The sequence below is a fragment of the Schistocerca americana genome, chromosome 1 (assembly GCF_021461395.2).
Source record: "Schistocerca americana isolate TAMUIC-IGC-003095 chromosome 1, iqSchAmer2.1, whole genome shotgun sequence".
In the NCBI taxonomy this organism is placed as follows: Eukaryota; Metazoa; Arthropoda; class Insecta; order Orthoptera; family Acrididae; genus Schistocerca; species Schistocerca americana.
Genome location: NC_060119.1, coordinates 712,033,310 through 712,056,724, shown reverse-complemented (window position 1 = coordinate 712,056,724; position 23,415 = coordinate 712,033,310). Strand labels below are relative to the sequence as shown.

At 41.0% G+C, this 23,415-nt stretch overlaps 1 protein-coding gene and 1 non-coding gene across 2 annotated transcripts in view; one reads left to right on the top strand and one right to left on the bottom strand.

The window, feature by feature from the left end:
• The window catches only part of LOC124610072 (tyrosine-protein phosphatase non-receptor type 13-like), a 258,426-nt gene that overhangs the window by 143,867 nt on the left and 91,144 nt on the right, over positions 1–23,415 (bottom strand). The gene's annotated exons all lie outside the window — the stretch shown is intronic.
• On the top strand, positions 407–479 carry Trnaa-agc. The gene has a single exon. It is a non-coding gene; the product is annotated as a tRNA-Ala (tRNA).

Here is a 23,415-nt window from a genome sequence, read left to right as displayed (position 1 = left end):
ACTTACAGCCTCTCTAAGGGTCAGAGAGAGAGAGAGAGAGAGAGAGAGAGAGAGAGAGGCCTCAGTTTTCTTTTTAGCGTTGTCAGAGACACCGCAACTTCTCTGTAGGTTAAAACCGCAACTTCTCTGTAGGTTAACTTTCATATACAGTAATCTCAAATATCACGATACTAAATAGTCTGAACCAGTCCGTTACATGTCCGTTTACTAATTCAACGGCCAAATAACGTGTCTTGAGCTGCAACCCTAAGCGGCGCGAATGAGTCACGCAGAAGCGCCTTTATAAGGCATGGCAGCCGTTGGCTTCGCGCCAGCAACTGCAAACCGCATCTGGTTCGTGGAATCTGATTACCGGCTTCGCCACCACTGGCGATCCGAAAGCCTGTGCGAGCGTCTACTTCCAACGGGGGGCGTAGCTCAGATGGTAGAGCGCTCGCTTAGCATGCGAGAGGTACCGGGATCGATACCCGGCGCCTCCAAGCATTTTAAAGAGTTGAAGAAGTTCTAAAATTAAGCCAGTCAGTTGCAATTAAAGGTTCATCTCATCTTCATAAGAAAATATAGAAAGACCAAAAACAGAACTACGTAAATGTAAAATAGGGTTTTCTCATCCTAAAGAGGCCCTAAAATGTAGACAATCAAGTTACAAAACTATTTTTACAAACGTAACAAAATAATAATAGAAAAATATTTGTGAGGAATCTTACTCGCTTGTTACATCACATGATGGTGCATTAGATTAGATGAAGCCAAGTGGCTCTTGTCATATACAAAACTGACAGAACAAGAATTATCCCAAGCCAGGGGTTTAGACAGCACCCAGATTACATACAGGGTGATTCACCAAGATATGCAAATATTTTAATATGTTATTCTACAAGTAAAACTAAAGAAAAAAGTTCATTTAAACATAGATCCGCAAATGTTTAATTACGGCTAATAAAAGATTTTGTCTGAAATTTAGCAACTTCCCTAACATGAAGCCATCGCACAATTGTACGAGGTTTAACCTAACGATTTCAATTTATTTTGTTGTCACTGATCTGGTGAATCTAATAAAACATGTCCCTGACGTGTATCTGCATTAAATTTCCAGAACATCCAGAGAAGCAATTTTTAATTTATTAACTACGTGGCCCAATTTGTTTTTTAAATTTCTGGCAATTGCAGCAAGTTTTTAACAGAAATTGTAGAGAATTTAATTTTGGAAAAGTGTTGGTACTAACGTTAACTGAAACTATATGAATGTGTCAGATAATCTGCTATTGTTAATACCATGGCATACGTGAATTCATGTTAAACCGGAAAAAAACAAAGCTCAGTGTTAAGGAAGTTATACAGTGTACATACAGTTTCACAATACATTCACAATAAATGTTCGAAAATGTCTCCATGAAGTTCAATGCCTTTAGCTGCACCTGTATGAGCAGATTTTGTTGCTCGTTCCAGTTTCATGGAGTTGTTCTTAATTTCGTCTACAACTTTCATAATGCGAGCAAGTAATGGCTTTTTCCTCATAAATTATGTCTTTCATCCATCTCCACACACAAAAATACATTGGTGTTAAATCGGGCGATCTGGGTGGCCAAAAACGTGTACCAACACGTCCAATCCATTTCTGGGGAAAATGTTCATTTAAATGTGCAGTAACGGGGTTGGTGAAAATACATTTGCAATCGCGTAGCAAGTGGAAAAACTTCGAGCAAGAGGGCATTTCTTCTTGAAGGAATTGTAAGCATGCCTCGCCAGTTAGACGTCTGGGAAAATGAATGGTCCAATAAAGTATGTGTTGATTATACCACACCACACATTCATGTTAAATCGCTGCTGGAAACTGCGTTGCACTGTTGCATGTGGGTTTGCTTCAGACCATACGTGCTCGTTATGTAAATTGTTTATACCATCTCGAGTGAACTGTGCCTCATCAGTCATTAAAATGTATTTGTGTAACCGCCGATTACTATTTAACCGGCTGCACGACTCCAAGCGCAGGTTTATGGTAAGGATGGAGATTATTGTACTTCAGTGTACGTCATACCATAGACTGTGAAACGCCTAATCTTTGAGAGATACGTCGTGTGCTGGTATCGGGCTACGTTGAACAGCATCCATAATATCCCCATTATCGTTTTTATGTATCGAGCGCTGGTACTGATTATGAACGCTAGGTAGCGAACTTGTCTCCCGTAACATTCGAAATACTCCACTAATGGTTCGTGCATTCGGAATCCTCCGAGTCGGATAACGTAGGCGATATTCGTTAACTGCAGCCGTAGCATTTCCATCACATTTGCAATAAATAAACACCACATCGGCGTATTCCTCTATCGTAAATTTGAAAGGCATCCTTATTTCATAAGTAATCTACAAACTACAACAGTTACTATGTGGTTTCACTTAAATACCCTGTTGCTATTATGTTCTTTAACTGAACAATACAGGAAACTATCTCGTTTCAAGGTTAGAAAACGGCTGAAACAGTTCACTAACGGTAGCCAACAATGACATTAACGTTTCTACATTCTTAATAGAGAGTAAACAAATTTATTTGTATAATAATCTTTGCTTCTCTGGATGTTGTGGAAAACTACTGCAGATACACGGCTGGGGCGTGTTTTATTAGATTCACCAGATCAATAACAACAAAGTAAATGGAAATCGTGCTTTACTTTAACGCCGTACAGTTTTGCGATGGCTTCATATCAGCGAAGTTGCTAAATTTCAGGCAAAATTAACTGTAACTCCGTAACGACACATTTGCGGACCTATGTTTATGTGAACTTCTTTCTTTAGTTTTACTATTAGAACAACATATTAAAATATTTGCATATCTTCGTGAATCACCCTGTATATCGTACTTCAGAATGAATGCTCGCTAGTAAATGCCAGAGGTAGGGTCTCTTGTCAACATAAAATTGTAGTAGGCGTCACAAGATAAAATATTTGCGTAAGTTACGTGTACATCATGCCAGAGACTTAAGTCAACTGTTACAAAGATAGGACAAATTGGGCTGTAGAGGGCGCTAAATACATGTGTTGAACAAAAGCATTTTACAGTAAAGTAAGCATGAAATTACTTCTACAAGGCAATTAAAAATGTAATAGATTTACTGGTAAATATTACGTATAAAATTACTAATACATTTGCTGACAGTGTAATACTGTACACAAATTCAGCGTGCAGAAGGTAGAGTTCTGTTTACAAAAGATCACTGTAACAAATGCATGGGGAAAGAAGAGCAAATATAGGCTAAAACAACGGTACTAAAAAGAAAAAACTTCCGCTTAATACAGTGGTCGTCAAACTTTTTTGCTCAAGGGCCAAAACTAACAATATGATGTGGCACCTCGGGCCGCAGATTTCCAGGTCTTTTTATTAACTGGCAAACCACGTAAGTGGTGTGTTATGAACCTCCAATAGAGGCGAGAGGTTTACCACCGACTTCCTAGCACTTATCACTTAAGTCGATACCACTGCGTGTAGAATGTTCTGTCTCCGATTGTTGCCACCCTCACTGACCGTAAATTGTAACACTGTAATTGCCCGACGAAATGTTGCTGCGTTGTCTTTGTGAACAGATGGTAATAACAGCAAATGGATTTATACTTAAATGTATGGGACACGATCACAACTGTTTTCTACATGTTTTGAAAGTCCTTTTTCTTCAACTTTCTTGACTGAACTACAAAACAGACTTAATTTTATTTCATACTAGATGAGGTACCTGGCATTGGCTAGATAAGTATTTATTCCAATCTTACGTTATTCTGTCTCTTCCTTCCCTCACTCTCTGTCGTCCATCTCGACTTTCCCCTCACTCACCATCTCTTCACCCCTTTATCTGTCCATTTCGTACTCCCCCTGTATGTGTCCATTCCCTCCTACCCTTCTCCCTCCACATTACCATCCCCCACCCCAATAAGACGTCGCCTTTGCTTACCCCACAATATTTCTTTACAGATTGAAAATAATGTGGGTATCAGTGTGGTTGAAATCGATCCGAGAGTTTAAGAGGAGAAGTGGAGGATAAATACCAAGTGCTGAAGCTGCAAACCATTTATTCTTTACCGGATTTGGATATATACCATTTATAGTTCTTCAGAAACTGTAAACATTAGCACCTATTAAAATAAAATAGTACTTTCGAAAACAAACCACTCGCAACTGTTGGATGTATGTGAGTCCTTCGCCAAATAACATTGCTATGCAGTTGCTGACAACAATAAGCCATGTTTATGACACTGAAATTCTGCTCCGGTCGTAGTGGCCGAGCGGTTCTAGGCGCTACAGTCTGGAACCGCGCGACCGCTACGGTCGCAGGGCGAATCCTTTCTCGGGCATGGATGTATGTGATGTCCTTAGGTTAGTTAGGGTTAAGTAGTTCTAAGTTCTAGGAGACATGACCTCAGAAGTTAAGTCCCATAGTGCTCAAGCCATTTGAATCATTTTTTGAAATTCTGCAATACTGGAAATAAGATTTTTAAATAACCGTCCGCCGGTTTGACAACTATTAGATTATGAAGGACATATTCGTAGGAGACACACGAGCCACGTTGTCAACAATTACATTTTTAGTCAGTCTTCACAGGAGTCGTGTGTTGAGACCGACTGGAATAATCGTTGTGGTAGCATGAGTCAATGATGACATGCGCCATTCACAGACTTCCACAGAATGACTGTCACCATGTTTACGAGTGTTGAAAACTGCATAAAATGCTGCTGATCAAATTTCAATAAACTGGAAAAAAGCATACAGTGCATCTGACTAATTCATTCCAGTTTAATTATCTCTGTGAAAATAAAATTCACACGACTTGCATAGTCTTGCGATATTCATGTAGCTAGGCGGGAGCATATGAAGGGTGAAGGGAAGGAAGGGAATCATTAGTAATTTTGAGCCACTACCAAAAACAAATCTGAGATCAGTGTATCTTGTTCCTGAAATTTAGTTTAAAGTACTTTCATGCAAGACGAGATAGATGTATTATTAAAATATTATATTACATTATTGAAATGGCCACAAAAACTTTATTATAATTGCATTAATCTCAAACTTTAAAAAAATGTAGAAATAAATAAGAAATTAAAAAATAAGAAAAAGACAGGTGCACTGGACATGCAACAGGCTATGTAAGAAAGCTACAGGTCTCTAATTGAATCTGGTTTTTGTTCATTATAACTGCAAAACACGTAAATACGAATGTATAATTTTTCATTAATGTGATTTGTGATGTTGAACTTTTTTGGCTATGTCGTCTATATCTGCCTCGTTTGGGCTGCATGCAATCCTCATTGCGTCTTCTAAATGACTGGACAATGGATTACGATATTTATTTTTCAGCTAGCGTACTTCATTTTTTAAAATGAAGCTTCAGAAAGGTAAGTTGAAGGAAATAGTGTTAAAATGAACTGTGCACACTCTCGTAAATTTTTATAATCGTTAGGCACAGTTCCAAAATTCAGTGTACTGTTGTGTTTTACGATGTTCTATAAACAGAGCTTTAAGCTGTGTGTCATGCTGAAGTTCGATTATTTCATTTAGCAAATTAGTTTTAGGAAATACAAATTGGTAGAATAATTTGAGATCATCATGTCCAACATGCCAACGGTTCTCTAAGAGAATGAAACGGCTTCGAATATAACCTCTGCAAATCTGTTTTTTATTTCTTCCAAATAGGCTTCCAAATATTCTTTCAGGTTTTGCTAAATAGTTTCGGCGATAGCTAAGCCTGATCGGAGCATAGCAACAGTTGTAAATTAGACAGATCTTTTACTTCGAGTTCATTTATATATAATTGCAGTTTGGCTTCAAATGCAAATATTTTGTTAGTCATTTGCCTAATTATCTTGTTTAGTCCTTGTAATTCCAAGTTAAGTGTGTTGAATTTTTGTGCAATATCGGTAAAAATAGCTGGAAGTATCCACCATTCATCATCAACTACAGGATAATTTCTGCCACTTTGTTGTAAGAATAAAATAATTTCAGATTTCGAATTGACAAACCGTTCCAGCACTATCCCTTTGCTTAGCCATATGACAGTAGTATGAAGAAGATCATCACTGTAACAAGCTTGCAATTCCTGCAGAAGTTATTTAAATTTTCGGTGATTATGTTCCCGGGCACGAATGAAATTCATAACGCTTATAACCATTTGCATAACTTTCTTCAATTTGGTATTTGAAATTTGACATGCCAAACTTTCTTGATGTAGCAAGCAGTGAATGGAGAGTAAATCCATTCCTTCTTAATCAGTACTATAAAACCATTGGTGACGCCCATCATTGATCGACAACCATCTGTACATACTGATATTAATTTGATCATAGATAAGTCATTTTTTTTTACAAATTCTTCAACTGCATCCACAAAATCACATCCTTTTGTGTGACCTTTCATAATTGCTAAAAAATCTTCCTCTGTTACCGTATCATTTGTGCAGTAACGCACAAATAATGAATACTGAGCCATCGAACCTAAATCTGTACTGGAATCACATGCAAGACTGACGTATTTGCATAGTTTGACTTTATTAATTACTGCCACAAACATATATTTTGAAATATCTTCTATACGACGTCGACAGGTAGATTCTGAAAGTGTGAGCTTATTTATTTCAGCTGATTTTTTTTTACTGTTGGAGGAATTTTGGAACAAAGTTTCTGAAACGGTCATCATACATTGCTTCACTAATTCACCATCAGTGAAAGCTTTCATATTTTTTGGCAGAATATTACTTGCCCAACTGCTGCTAACATAACGTTTTGTTGACGACGAATGGTAGATTTTAGATGAGCAATTTTTTCCTTTCTTTCATTTGAATTCAAAGGAAAAGCTACTGTAAATGAATTGTGCTTACTTGTGCAGTGGCAAAAGAAATTGTATCTCTTCAGTCACACAATCGTATCGCGGCATATTAAGCAAGTAGCAGTACCCTCTTTGTGTCCTTTTATAAAGCAAAACTATTCTTCCCATATTTCTTGGAAACTTCTTTTCTCTTCCCATATTTTCTTCTTAGGTACTGTTCTTGAGGGTACATCAGACATTATTTATTCCACTAATAATTATGTCACCAAATATGAGCACAAATACACCCAATACCCGACGAACGCTCAGGGGCACCGAAATTTATTTCACGACTGAAACACTCAGACGACAAAGCTAACAATGAGTTGGCTGCGGGACAAGCCCGCCTCCGACAAACGAGCGGCCGTGGGCACGCGGCGCGTTTGATGCACGACTCACATTGTTGGCTAGCAGGCCGCTCATGCCTGTAGAGCTGCGGAACACCGGCAAGTGGCGCGTTAAATGAAAGTGGTGGATGGTTTTCAGTTACCTAATTACTTCCCCGACGTTTATCACAATTCTACGCAGTTTCCGTAAACAAAACACCGCTACGCCCGACAAGTAGATAACTAATGCTACCTGTGCGAAGACGAGGAGGGTCGCGGGCCGCACGAAAGCATGATCTGGGCCGAATGCGCCCGCGAGCCGCAGTTTGAAGACCATTGGCTTAATACCACGGAAGCTTACGCGCTATGGAAAATGTGAAAGCAGTGGGCTCTAATACACGCGCGTAAGCACTGCGTCTTGCTGGTATTAAGTAACATAATTTTACTTTAAAGCAATATGACAATTTCTTATAGAAGGCCACTGACAAATACAAGTTTCAGAAGTATACATTAAATATAAAATCTGTAATACATTTACGTAGCGAAGTCAATTTTGTATATGACAAGTACCGTTCGGCTTCATCTAATCTAATGTACCATCATGTGATTTAACAAGTGAGTACGCTTACCTCAAAAATATACACTACTGGCCATTAAAATTGCTACACCACGAAGATGACGTGCTACAGACGCGAAATTTAACCGACAGGAAGAAGATGATGTGATATGCAAATGATTAGCTTTTCAGAGCATTCACACAAGGCTGGCGTCGGTGGCTACACCTACAACATGCTGACATGAGGAAAGTTTCCAATCGATTTCTCATACACAAACAGCAATTGACCGGCGTTGCCTGGTGAAACGTTGTTGTGTTGCCTCGTGTAAGGAGGAGAAATGCGTACCATCACGTTTCCGACTTTGATAAAGGTCGGATTGTAGCCTATCGCGATTGCGGTTTATCGTATCGCGACACTGCTGCTCGCGTTGGTCGAGATCCAATGACTGTTAGCAGAATATGGAATCGGTGGGTTCAGGAGGGTAATACGGAACGCCGTGCTGGGTCCCAACGGCCTCGTATCACTAGCAGTCGAGATGACAGGCATCTTGTCCGCATGGCTGTAACGGATCGTGCAGTCACGTCTCGATCCCTGAGTCAACAGATGGGGACGTTTGGAAGACAACAATCATCTGCACGAACAGTTCGACGACGTTTGCAGCAGCATGGACTATCAGCTCGGAGACCATGGCTGCGGTTACCCTTGACGCTGAATCACAGACAGGAACGACTGCGATGGTGTACTCAACGACGAACCTGGGTGCACGAATGGCAAAACGTCATTTTTTCGGATGATTCGAGGTTCTGTTTACAGCATCATTATGGTCGCATCCGAGTTTGGCGACATCGTGGTGAACGCACATTGGAAGCGTGTATTCGTCATCGCCATACTGGCGTATCACCCGGCGTGATGGTATAGGGTGCCATTGGTTACACGTCTCGGTCACCTCTTGTTCGCGTTAACGTTACATTTCAGATGTGTTACGACCCGAGGCTCTACCCTTCATTCGATCCCTGCTGAACCCTACATTTCAGCAGGATATGCACGACCGCACTTGATGAACTGTGGTATCGTGTTGAAGCTGCATGGGCAGCTGTACCTGTACACGCTATCCAAGCACTGTTTGACTCAATGCCCAGGCGTATCAAGGCCGTTACTACGGCCAGAGGTGGTTTTCTGGGTACTGATTTCTCAGGATTTATGCACCCAAATTGCGTGAAAATGTAATCACATGTCAATTGTAGTATAATATATTTGTCCAATAAATACCCGTTTATCATCTGCATTTATTCTTGGTGTAGCAAGTTTAATGGACAGAAGTGTATTTCTGTTAATATTTTGTAACTGACTGTATACATTTTACGGCCCACTACTTCTTTAGAAGATATTTTTACAACTATCTAAGCCGGCCCTTGTGGCCGTGCGGTTATAGGCGCTTCAGTCTGGAACTGCGAGACCGCTGCGGTCGCAGGTTCGAATCCTGCCTCGGGCATGGATGTGTGTGATGTCCTTAGGTTAGTGAGGTTTAAGTAGTTCTAAGTTCTAGGGGACTAATGACCACAGATGTTAAGTCCCATGGTGCTCAGAGCCATTTTGAACCATTTTTGTACAACTATCTAAACCTAGGTCAATGGGTAATAAACCTTTGTTTGCAACTGGTTTGCTTATTTTTCAACCTCTTCAGATTTGCACAGTAGCTGTTTCGTAGCCATGTTTAAGATCTTAATAGCTCTTTTCTTCTCGCATACGCCGAAAGTACAAAGAATTCGAAGCTATTACCCATGTATCTGCCATATATACAGCAGGCAAATTACCGTAACCAAGACTTCTTATCTTTCCCACACGCGAAGAATAGAATCATCGATTTTTCTTTTTTAACTATTTTAAATAATTATTGCCAGGATCAGTCTCTCTCTGTAACGTGGCGCCATTCAGAATTTTTTGTGAGATCGTGACAATACAAGTGAGCCGAACTACGTTTATTATTCTTCTGATAAGTCCAACGAAACATTAGAGAAGCCTTTACGACGCGGTGACCCCATACAGGAGGGAGCGAGGAGAGGGGGAGAGAAAGTCAGAACATCCACGTCTCTGAGTGTCTCCCACCGAAAGCACCAAAGAATTTACTCTGTGCTTGTGGCTCATATATTCGCACGTCTTTCAAGCATTGTTGTTGACGCTGCTGATGACAGCTGTACATGGTCAAACCATCGCCAACTAGTTCTCCAGCTGGTATTGGTTAATCCCAGTGATGGGGCATCCACAAGGAGAGTGTGTGGGCGGGAAAGTGGCACTTGACCCCCAAGAAATCTGGAGTGCATAGTTTTTACACATTACAGAATTCTCACACACTTACAGACGCGAGTGGATAACCAACAAGTCTCTGGGATATACTACGTTTTTTGTGTCACCTACAAAATTTATTTCTGGTGTCATGACACGGCTTGAAACTGGGCAATTTATTTATAAAAAATGGCAATATTAGAGACACACCCTCCCGGCCGCACCACTCTCGGATAATTTTTTGCGGATGCCCATGGACATAGCTTATTCCTCTGAAACAGTATTTAGGGGGTAAGGAGCTGACCTCCATCCGAAGTGCTGATTACCATCAACAGTGTCATACCCCCTCACTTTACGAGTCGCTGCTGTGACGTTTGGGATTTAACACAAGACATATGAGCAAATTTTGATAAGAAAGAACTTAGTTAACAATACCAACCCCATTCCCTGGTAACCAAACAGTCGCAAAGAAATTTCATTCTACCGCCAAAGTCCGGCTCCGACTAGAGCGCCCTCTCAAAGCATGTGTTAAGTCTGAATTTTTCTCTGTTTACCACTCACTGGTGGCAGATCTCTTTAACTAATTACACATAGTTAGCGATTTAAGTTCTAGATGGGAGGAGTATCAGCGTGTAGTGGCTGCCTAGCCGCGTATCTACGACGTGAGTTATACTCAGGCTGTGTGGTTCTTGGTATGTCGATTATTTGTTTCTTAGTTCTTCAGGGTGGCGACTTAGTTTCATCGCTAGACCTCCCTGAGATTTCCAGGTTTTTATAATAATAATAATTATTATTATTATTACTGCATTAATTAATTCAAAGATCAATTAATAACAACATTTTGTTGAATTTCTGTCATCTTCTGCCAGGCCTCTCTGTTCAGAGCACCCTCCTTGTGAGCACCGCCATGCTTCACTATTTCACTAATGTCATCCGAAGAACTCTGCCATGTGGTTTCCATTCAAAAATTTTGTTTGACCACTGTTGATCCGGTATTCTCAACAAATACCCAAACCACTCTAATGATTTTCTTTCAGTTCTATGATGTTCATGTTTGGAACACAACCTACGACCAGCTTAGAGACAGAAGTGATGACACTTTCTGCAGGACCTGACCATCATTTTGCAGGACAATGCTCAAGCATGTACAGTGCAAGCTGTTACTGATTTGTATTACTGATGGGGCTGCTAAGTGCTATACCACGTACTGCACTCCCCTGACTTAAGCCCTCGTGAGTACAACTTGATTTCTAAACTGAAGGAAACACTTCACGGCATTCGCTACAGAACTGCTAAAAATACGTTGGGCAATAGACCGCGTCGCTCGAACTGGCAACACAACTGGCACTGCTAAGAGTATCCTACGACTGCTACATCGCTGGCAACGGGTTATTCACAATGCTGGCGACTACTTTGAAAGTCAATAAAACTTTGAAACGTGTATCTATTTTGTACGAGCTGTAAATAAATAGCTGCCACTATTAAAGTTCCAACCCCCGTGTTTACTATTATCCATCATCAAATTAAAATATGCAGAAATATGTCATTATAGAGAAGTATGTAAGAGATTGTAACGAAAAATTAAACACATCAATGCTGGCAACAGGACTCGCGATTATTAATTCTTTTCATGTGCGTAGGAGCGAAGGAAAAGAATATGTAATTACATAAAAATCCGAGCTCTGCTAAACACTTTACATGAACAGAGTCGAAAAACCTATGAGTTAGATTTTATGAGTACTACACAATGATGAGTAGCATGGAGAGCAGCATCAAACCAGTCTCAGGACTAAAGACCACAACAACAACAATACAATGATAGAGAGGTTTGTGGCTAAATCTATCTATAACAGGGAAAACGAAATAATAGTTTTTTTAAAGTATTATCAACAGTTCTATAACTTATACGCTCTCGCCATTCCTGGAAATTCCACCGTTAACGCCGTCCGTCTCAATTCCGTGTCAAGCCCTGCCACTGTACGGTAACCTGAGCAAGAATGCGCATACAATAATTTGTAAGGGGGGAGGGCAAACCAGGCGGTACTTTTAATATTTTGGAATACGACAGACGACTTGTAAGTAGCCACAATAAAGTTCCATTTCCAGCGCACTGTTAAAAATCTGCATAATGCTGACTTCTTTTGAAGGTGTTGTGTACACAGTTACGCGTAGTCAGCGCGTACACAACTTTCCCACTAGAGCACGCCTCGCTAAGCACAACAGCGCAGGCGCAGCGCTCGTCCGTCTCCGCACTACGAGATGGCGCTGTCTTAGAGACGGACCAAATTCTGCTTCCGCTGATCGGCGTATTAATATGTAATGCAGCCAATGAGATTGCTGCTAACGTAGAACCTTTTCTCCTCGCGAATCACACTCGCATCGTGATACCTGAACGCGCGAGGTATTATAACGAGTGTACAGACCTGCGATTAGTCAGTCTGCATTAGTCTGTATTAGTATGCACTAGTCTACAGTCAAGTTTCAGTCTGCGCCTAATAAGATTATCATATTCCTGTACACAGCCATGAAGATAAATGTATAGACACTTTGTCAAGTATCAGAGATATGTGAGAATAAGATTAACGTACCAAGACCAATGGAACTTCAGATTGTCAATTGTAAATAGCATCCAGAACCAAGTTAAGTTATTAAGCATGCAAGTGGTATTTCTATCATCTGTCCAAACGGCAGAAGATAAACACGCCACGAGAGGACCACGAGACATATTGCTGACACTCGCCTACTTCGTTAGAGCGACAAGTCAAATAATCTGATGGTGTGTGTACCGAAGGTCTTACAGTACGCACACCACAGAAGGAAAAACACCTGACAACACTATTTTTTCCTTTCCCTGAGTGCTAGGGGGGAGGGAGGCGGGCGGCGCCCGTGCCCTTGTCCCCGGATGCAGACGCCCTTGACCTGAAGTACTGTATACTACACTACTTGTATGAGGTGTACTTCGAGAAAAATGCTTCGAAATGTCTCTGGAACCTAATATATATGCAATTACTTTTACAGGAACAACGCATCAGTTTCAAACCGAGCGCACTTCATTGTTAACTCGAAGTATGACATGGCGAGACACCGAGTGAGATGGCGCAGTGGATTCCACACTGAACTCTCATTCGGGAAGACGACGGTTCAAACACGCGTCCGACCATCCTGATTTAGGTTTTCTGTGATTTCCGGAAATCGCTTCAGGTAAATGACGGGATGGTTCCTTTGAAAGGGCACGGCCGCCTACCTTCCCCCTTCCCTCCCTAATCCGTTGGGTGGCCGTGCGGTTAAAGGCGCTGCAGTCTGGAACCGCAAGACCGCTACGGTCGTAGGTTCGAATCCTGCCTCGGGCATGGATGTTTGTGATGCCCTTAGGTTAGTTAGGTTTAACTAGTTCTAAGTTCTAGGGGACTAATGACCTCAGCAGTTGAGTCCCATAGTGCTCAGAGCCATTTGAACCATTTTAATCCGTTGGGACCGATGACCCTGCCGTTTGATTCCCACCCCAAGCAACCAACCACGACCAGAAAGTCGACAAACTACTCCGCACTAAAAATCAGTAAAAAAAAAAAAAAGAACAGTAGCCTGGATATTCAATGTTGGTCTACAAAAATACATTAAATTACAGAAGTCCTATGGTCCTCTGGCACACATATACAGGGTGTTCCAGGAGGAGCAGTAAATATTCAGGGATATGACAGGAAAGATCATTCGAAACAAAAAAAAGTTCAGTAAACATGCGCTCTAAAATGCATACCGTAAAGAGTTATGAGCACTTGTTCATCTTCGACACTGTGAAACTAATCTCTTCTATTGCAAGCTCTTTGCTTTCCATATTTTGAGAGGAGATGGTATGGATCAAAATATGAAAAAAGTCCAGTAAACATGGGCTCTGAAGTACGTACCTTAGTAGCCAAGCACTTGTTCATCTTCGCTACTGTGAAACACATCTCTTCTACTGAAGAAGTGCTCATAGCACCTGAAGAATGCATTTTAGAGCCCATGTTTATTACACATTTTTTTCTTGTTTTGCTCCATACCACCTCCCCCCCAAGAAATTGACAGCAAAGAGCCTATGGGACTGTTTCACAGTATCGAAAATCAAGAAATGCTCATAGCTCTCAAGGAATTTATAGTCCACGTGTACTAGACTTCATTGCTTCGAATGATCGTCCCTGTCATATCCCAGAATACTGACTATTCCTCCTTGGACACCCTGTATATGCTCATCCGGATTACAGGGTGATTCTTATTAACGTTTAAAAACCTCGAAGAGACTAAGGTGACGCTGAGACAAGTAATTTAGTAGAGAACACATGGGGTCGCAAATGTTGAGAAATACCCCAAAGACTAATGCTGAACATGTGACGTCAACAGCTGACGTACCTCGCCACACGTGCAGCGGTTGGACTGTTCGATCCTCCCCCATCGGTAGATGGCAATGCTATACGTCGCTCCGCTAGACTACTCTGTTTTCGTTCTTCCATTCAAATGGCTCTAAGCACTATGGGACTAAACATCTGATGTCATCAGTTCCCTAGACTTAGAACTACGTAAACCTAACTGATCTAAGGACACCACACACATCCACGCCCGAGGCAGGATTCGAACCTACGACCGTAGCAGTAGCGCGGTTCCGGACTGAAGCGCCGAGAACCGCTCGGCTACAACGGCCTGCCGTTCTTGCTTTATCCGATGTGATAACGGTAGCGTTCGCGGTAGTGGTAATACAAGACTGCGATCAGTCGAAGACTACGATGAATCGCTTTACATCTGGCTAGTTTTCTGACATGCATGCCTGTTATGGTGTTGCTAATTCCAATGCGACTGCAGCAAGATGTGTTAAGGCGGAACGTTTCCCGCAGCATGTTCGCCTTTTCACGTATCGTTTGCCACTATGGATCGTCGAATGCGCGAAGCAGGGACTCTGCGCGTAACTCAAAACTGAAGGCAAAAAATACAGTGAGGGAAGGTAACATAGTTGTGTTCTGAAATCAAACTTTATTTACCAAAGACAACGTGGGTCATTTACTGGTAACGAAGCAATTGAAAAACATATACTCATTTACTTGTGACAAAATACGGTACTTACTTTGCAATAACCCACCGGAGACCACGAGACCTGTAAATGAAGTAATAAATGGTACCTCATTGTAAACATTTAATTCTCTAACGCAGTGTGAAAAAATACTGCCTGCAAGAGGCAAGACTTTAACCCTCAGCTCCAAGCGCCAAAGTCGTGCACATCCGCCAGGTGCCAAACCGATGTGGATACTTGACTTGGATTGGGATGATCAGGTGCGACAGACCAGTACGATCAACCGCTGCACGTTCAATGAGGTAAGTCATTTGGTGACGTCACATTTTCAACATTTGTCATACATTCTTGGTGTATTTCTCGACATTTGAGGCTCCATGGGTCTTATATTAGATTACTTGTCTCACGTCATCTATGTCGCTTCTAGGATTTTTAAACATTAATAATAATTATCCTTAATAGAAGCCACCACTGTACTGTACCCAACTGCCACATCAATAACTGATATTCTTGCACTCTACTACACAGCACTGTACGACACTACACTACACCGCTGTACTTGGTGTCAAAAGCAAAACACGCTTTTATCATTTGAACTGGTAGTCCCTGGGGACCTTAGGCACAACTCTGGATTCACAGAGGCTGCTGTCATGCTATCCAAAGTGTAGAGATTTAAAGATTCCTGTCAGGGGCTCAGGAAATCCTGTCTGGTCTTCCCCGAGATTCATCTCTTCACAGCTTCTGGAAGGACGTTATAGTTGGCCGTTCTGCCTTTGTACGTTCCTTGTCTTGATGTAAGGGTTCTTTAATTCTGTATCTCGGCCATCATAAGTTTGCAATTATCAAGCTGATGTTTTGCCTGGCACCAACTTCAATTTGTACCACAGCTCGGCATTCCTGATTATGCTACAGACTGATATATTATCAAAGACGTCCCTGTCCGGGTCTGTAACATCTTGTCTACTGGCACACTCCTAAACGACGTGTTCCGGGGTGCCTATAGCTCCACATTCATGTGTGTCTGTGATACGCTGGCGTATTTTAATTAAACACGTAGCATTTGGCCCATGCCCAGGCAGGCAGCGTGTTGTTCCTTTGGACGGTGAAAAGTGCGTCATGCTTTATCTTACTTTTATGTTAGGTTCTCTTTCCCGTTTCTGCCCAGTCCCAGATTTCTTCTCATTTGATTGATGTTTCTCATAATGAGAAATGAGAAGGAGCGATCTGTATGTACTTTAAAGAAATTTTCTATAGCCCAGATCGCGTTCAAAATTATACTTTATTGACCGGTTTCGATAGGTAAGACTGTCATCTTCAGATGTGTAACATTATGCATTCACATATACTAACTCTACCATCGTTATTTTAATTGGACATTACATATGAGAAAATGGCAATTACGTGTTTGCAGACCTTCAAAAACTTTTCTTGTTGTACATCATATTCCACTGTGCGTTCATTAATCATGCCATGTTAACATTTTAGTGGTGAGTACACTGCATTTTCCACATTGGTTTGTAACTATGCACTATGTATTTCGAGTGAGAAGGTTCCAAGAAGTGCTTCACTCGTCATGTAAATGTAAACATTGGCACAAAGAGGCACTTTTACCATATGTTGTGGATTTTAACTGACGAGCATTGAAGGAGTGCTACGTATGTAGACATGCCAAGTTCCACAAGGTGCATTTACTTGTGACAAACCCATTTGTAATTTAATTTTTGACAAACCTGTGTGGAATATGCAACGTACTCACCACTAAAATTTTAACATGGCGTGAGTAATGAACTCACAATGGAACATGACGCACAACTAAAAAAGTTTTTGAAGGTATGTAAATGTGCACTTGCCATTTCCTCATATGTAATGTCTCACAAAAATAATGATGATAGAGTTAGTAAATGCTTAATGTTACAGATCTAAAGATGACAGCCTAAACATAGTTTTGAACTCGATCTTGCCTATTAAAAAATTCTTCTCGTCATCCTCTATCAATGCATGCCTTTATTTCCTCCAACTGTGATACAGAACATAACTGCTAAAGCGATGACACTAGTGGAAACAAATGAGGTACCGCTCATTACTCCATCCACAGTCACTAAACACTGGAGCCAAGAAACAACTGTTGAGTACCATAAGTGCGTTATTTACTGGACGAGCTGGTGTGGTTGCAGAAATAAAAAACAAACTGAATCTAAAATTATTTGCTTTTTTGATCAGACATAAACCAAATATTGCTTCAGACGATTCTGTATGCAACATACACACGCAAATCTCTTATTCACAGCAACCAATATGAAAAATAGGTTTGGGATAAATCCTCACATGGGAATCACTACGAAACACAACTACAGAGACTACTATCCCTCAAGTATAGAACTTGGTGAAAGTTATCTGTCAAAGCTAACATCAATGAAAAGGAAAGTTGGGTAATGATGAAAATAAAGTTCACGTAAGTGACCATTATGTAGCTCCAGACAGAAACACACTAAAACTTTTGTGCGTTGATATATGATAAGAGCAGAAATTTTCAATAATTCTATCCCCCACTCCCTCCCAATTGGAAATACGCAGTTGATGAAGCAATGGCTAAATTCAAAAGATCATTCTTCAGAGAGTATACGAGATACAAGCCTATCAAAAGCGGGTATAAAATAAGGATATTTTGCAATGAATCATCATACAACATGAAATTTAATATTTATACTGGAAAAGTTTCACACGATCCAGTTGTAGGGTGAGGACCAACAGTGGTTCTAAATTTAACCAATGATCGTCATGGAAAAAATCGTATTATTATTATATTATTATTATTATTATTATTATTATGGAAAAAATTTTAATTGGTGTGATCTGTTAATGAGTCTAAAGTCCAATGGTGTGTGTGATTGCGGAAGTATAAATTTCAGAAGGAAAGACATGCCGAAACTAACTTGAGACAGAGAGATTTATATCCAAAAGTACCGGTAGTTTTCTTGTTACCAATGCTCCTTTGCGGGGAGTTGCATTATTCCGGTCAAATACTGCAGTGGTAAAACACCGTGAGTTTCGAAGATCGTCATAGTCATCTCCTTCTGGTGAAGTGTCCCTTTTCTGAAGGAGGAGGATGGGTCAGTTGAGGCCTCTTAGCGACTTTTGTTCTGATATTTCTTCTCTTTATTTTTGTTTTCAATATATTTAGCTTTAAATCACTTATTTATTATTAACAATAGTTTCTCTTTTTAACTACATATAACTAAAAATGCAATATATATTGGACATGAGTAGTGATTAGACATAGAGTTGGTTACATTTATGAAGAAATACAGATAGCGGTAAAACATATTTAAAATAACGAAAACAAATACTAACTTTATATATGAGGGAGGTGGGGAGAGAGAGAGAGAGAGAGAGAGATGCAAAATGTAATCAGCACTCAAAGCTGAAACACAGAAATATAAACTGAAGTTTGCAAAGTGAACAATCATTTCTTAAGACTGATTTGCTCTGATGTTAATTTTAACATACGTTTGGTGTAGTTAGCGTGTGGAAGAAAAACTTACAAAACTGCAGATGTCGCAAAATGTGTACTACTGGCGCAACCCTTCACGAGGCTTTGGGGGGATAGGTACAGTTCAGGTGGCGGATGGGGTGAAGCTGCAGTGGTGGGGATACAGGATGCTCCGGGGTCTGGGCTCGAATTTTGTCTGCGGACTCCGGATTAGAGATGGACCAAACAGTTATTTCGGGGATGCTACTGCGGTTACGGTTACTTTTTTATACAAGTTACCGTACCTATTATTTGTAACTATGAGCTACTTTCATTTCCAAATTCTCTAGACGGGGTTTTAGTTAACTCTGGGGGTCTGCAAAACGCGAGCTGCTACATTTCTCTCTACTTGCATACGCGCTAACTCGGAATTAGAATAATTTCTCTTCACTGAATTTCTTACGGGCGAGACTTCAGTTTCTGTCGCTTAATCTCTAGGCATTATGTGGTCTCTTAAGGTAGCCAACTGGCAGTGCCTCGTCACGCGCCATCCCAGTTGTATCACAACACAGTCCATTTTGGAACTTATTTTGTTAATAGCAATTTTCAATTTTGTTTGTTTATTGTAGTCCTACAGTTAAATCTGCGAAATCTAGATTGAGGTATTTAACTTTTTTTATTTGTTTTTGCAGACATGTAAGTTGATTCTTGCCGTCACGTTACGGGCAACAACAGTCCAGTTGTTGGTAAATCCTGCGACGATCCATCGTTATTTCCGTATAAGTTCAAAAATATTGTTTCACTCGAATATTTACAATCTCCGGAAATACCACCGTCTGCTACGGTCTACTGGGGTCTAGGACACAGTTACCACTTTTCACGTTACCAATAGTGGTAGCCCGTATCTCCCAGAGAGCAAGAACTATGAGCGAATAGTATAACTGCTATCCACTGACGGTAATGGAAACGAGCGTTTGGCGTCATTGGCCGGGAGGTCCCTTACGGGGCAAGTCCGGCCGCCTTGGTACAGGTCTTATTACATCCGACGCCACATTGGGCAACCTGCACGCCGGATGGGGATGAAATGATGAAGTCCCTAAGCGGAGAAAATCCTCGACCCAGCCGGGAATCTAACCCGGGCCCGTAGGACGGCAATCCGTCACGCTGACCACTCAGCTATCTGGGCGGACATCTACTGACGGTTATTTCTACATCTACATTTATACTCCGCAAGCCACCCAACGGCGTGCGGCGGAGGGCACTTTACGTGCCACTGTCATTACCTCCCTTTCCTGTTCCAGTCGCGTATGGTTAGCGGGAAGAACGACTGCCCGAAGGCCTCCATGCACGCTCGAATCGCTATAATTTTACATTCGTGATCTCCTCGGGAGGTATAAGTAGGGGGAAGCAATATATTCGATACCTCATTCAGAAACGCACCCTCTCGAAACATGCGACAGCAAGCTACACCGCGATGCAGAGCGCCTCTCTAGCAGTCTGCCACTTGAGTTTGCTAAACATCTCCGTAACGCTATCACACTTACCAAATAACCCTGTGACGAAACGCGCCGCTTTTCTTTGGATCTTTTCTATCTCCTCTGTCAACCCGACCTGGTATGGGTCCCACAGTGATGAGCAATACTCAAGTATAGGTCGAACGAGTGTTTTGTAAGCCACGTCCTTCGTTGATGGACTACATTTTCTAACCACTCTCCCAATGAATCTCAACCTGGCACCCGCTTTACCAACAATTAATTTTATATGATCATTCCACTTCAAATCGTTCAGTACGCATACTCCCAGATATTTTACAGAAGTAACTGCTACCAGTGTTTGTTCCGCTATCATATAATCATACAACAAAAGACCCTTCTTTCTATGTATTCGCAATACGTTACATTTGTCTATGTTAAGGGTCAGTTGCCACTCCCTGCACCAAGTGCCTATCCGCTGCAGATCTTCCTGCATTCCGCTGCAATTTTCTAATGCTGCAACTCCTCTGTATACTACAGCATCATCCGCGAAAAGCCGCATGGAACTTCCGACACTATCTACTAGGTCATTTATATATACTGTGAAAAGCAATGGTCCCATCACACTCCCCTGTGGCACGCCAGAGCTTACTTTAACGCCTGTAGACGTCTCTCCATTGAGAACAACATGCTGTGTTCTGTTTGCTAAAAACTCTTCAATCCAGCCACACAGCTGGTCTGATATTCCATAGGCTCTTACTTTGTTTATCAGGCGACAGTGCGGAACTGTATCGAACGCCTTCCGGAAGTCAAAGAAAATAGCATCTACCTGGGAGCCTGTATCTAATATTTTCTGGGTCTCATGAACAAATAAATCGAGTTGGGTCTCACACGATCGCTGTTTCCGGAATCCATGTTGATTCCTACAGAATAGATTCTGGGTTTCCAGAAATGACATGATACGCGAGCAAAAAACATGTTCAAAATTTCTACAACAGATCGATGTCAGAGATACAATTTTGCGCATCTGCTCGACGACCATTCTTGAAGACTGGGGCTACCTGTGCTCTTTTCCAATCATTTAGAACCTTCCGTTCCTCTAGAGACTTGCGGTACACGGCTGTTAGAAGGGGGGCAAATTCTTTCGCGTACTCTGTGTAGAATCGAATTGGTATCCCGTCAGGTCCAGTGGACTTTCCTCTGTTGAGTGATTTCAGTTGCTTTTCTATTCCTTGGACACTTATTTCGATGTCAGCCATTTTTACGTTTGTGCGAGGATTTAGAGAAGGAACTGCAGTGCGGTCTTCCACTGCGAAACAGCTTTGGAAAAAGGTGTTTCGTATTTCAGCTTTACGCGTGTCATCCTCTGTTTCAATGCAATCTTCATCCCAGAGTGTCTGGATATGCTGTTTCGATCCACTTACTGATTTAACGTAAGACCAGAACTTCCTAGGATTTTCTGTCAAGTCGGTACATAGAATTTTACTTTCGAATTCACTGAACGCTTCACGCATAGCCCTCCTTACGCTAACTTTGACATCGTTTAGCTTCTTTTTGTCTGAGAGGTTTTGGCTGCGTTTAAACTTGCAGTGAAGCTCTCTTTACTTTCGCAGTAGTTTCCTAATTTTGTTGTTGAACCACGGTGGGTTTTTCCCGTCCCTCACAGTTTTACTCGGCACGTACCTGCCTAAAACGCATTTCACGATTGCCTTGAACTTTTCCCATAAACACTGAAACACGTATGTAACGCAGCAGCGATGGCGAGGCATTGTAGCATCTGTGACCAGAGAGTATGCGCTTGACCGCGCGAGTGTTGCGAGTCGTTCTCAGTCTGTCAGTAGTAGTCGTTGCGAGTCTGTCAGTCTGTCGAGTAGTAGTCGTTGCGAGTCTGTAGCTCTGTCTAGTTGAGAGCAGAACTCAGTCTGTAGTCGTCATGCAGAGCGGTCGGTCAGTAGTAGCAGCCCAGTGCGGTTGTGTGATGTAGGCGGTCGGCAACACTGGTCAAGATGGTGAATAAGGTATACCATTAATTAAAATAATCATTAGATAATGAAAAATTTTATTTATTGTAATTATTCTCCAACAAGTCTCCCAATAATAATTTTTTATTTCAAAAGCATTTTTTCAAAAATTTAATTTTTTATTGAACTCAAGATTTCGTTGCACTTCCCATTTCATTCCACTTCTTTTGAAGAAAAATTCCACTAAAATCACAAAAAAAAGAGAATATTATTATTTGCAATGCAGTTCCTCCAAGCGGTGCGCAACAACAAGAGCAGATATGTGACATCCATTTATTCTGAGGTAAGACTTTAATTCTGATTGTTTTACACAGGGCCAAAGACCGATATTTCGGTTTAATTGAATTTTCTTGTCACTGAATGGACTTTAATTTTTTGAAGGATTTATATTTGAGTCAGATTGCGAATTTCACATTTTTGTTGCCATTGTCAGTACATTTCATTGTGGGCAGGTTACGCATAGAGTCATGTCCATCAGCATTTCTAATTAATATCGTCCTTTTCTTTTAAAATTTTTGTGGGGAGGTTACACTTGGCTCCCATTTCTATTGAGTAATGTCTTTTCTTTCAAAAATTTTGTGGGGAGGTTACACTTGGCGACACCCAGTCCAGGATCGTATTTCGTTGAGAGTCTTTTGAACAACAGTCAGATATCTGCTCTTATTTGCTTAAGTATAATTAGGATTTGGCGCTACGCTTTTATTAATCTTGTGACTTTCTCTCTACAGGTCAACGGCAATTTGTTGCTTTGTTGTATTTGTGTGTTGCTTTTGCATTGTGTTGATTTGTTTTGTGAAAAATTTTGACTATTGTAAAAATGCCGCGAAAGACTGTGAATAGTGTATCGCGAAGTATTGTGAATGAAATTACCGACTTAAACAACGTGACCGATAGTAATTGTGATACGCAACGTAATGATGACAATCCTGCGTTCACTAACAATCAGTGCAATACAACCATTAATGATGACTTTTATCTTAATGATGAACAAGCGAACTCAATTGTCTCTTCTGTTCCTATGACGACAATTGATGACGCGGAACGCTCTATTGTAATGAGCGCTACCGAGCTTAACACACCCGATTTGGAAAATTCAAATAACGTACAGACAAATGTTTCTAATAAGAATGGACAGTGTACCGAAAATACGACGGATTCATTTAATTCCGAAATAGTGACTGACAATGTACGTTCGAGTGACAGATATTTTTGTAAATTACAGAATGACCAAATGGTCGCACAAAACGTGACAATTGGAGTTACGCAATCAAACAGCACAGATAATAGAGTAGAGAAAGTTACATTGGATCAAATTTTGGCAGTATTACAACTAATGACTGAAATACAGAGAAACGATCGCAAACAACGTGAATTAATTAATGAAAAGTATAAACAATCGAATGAAGA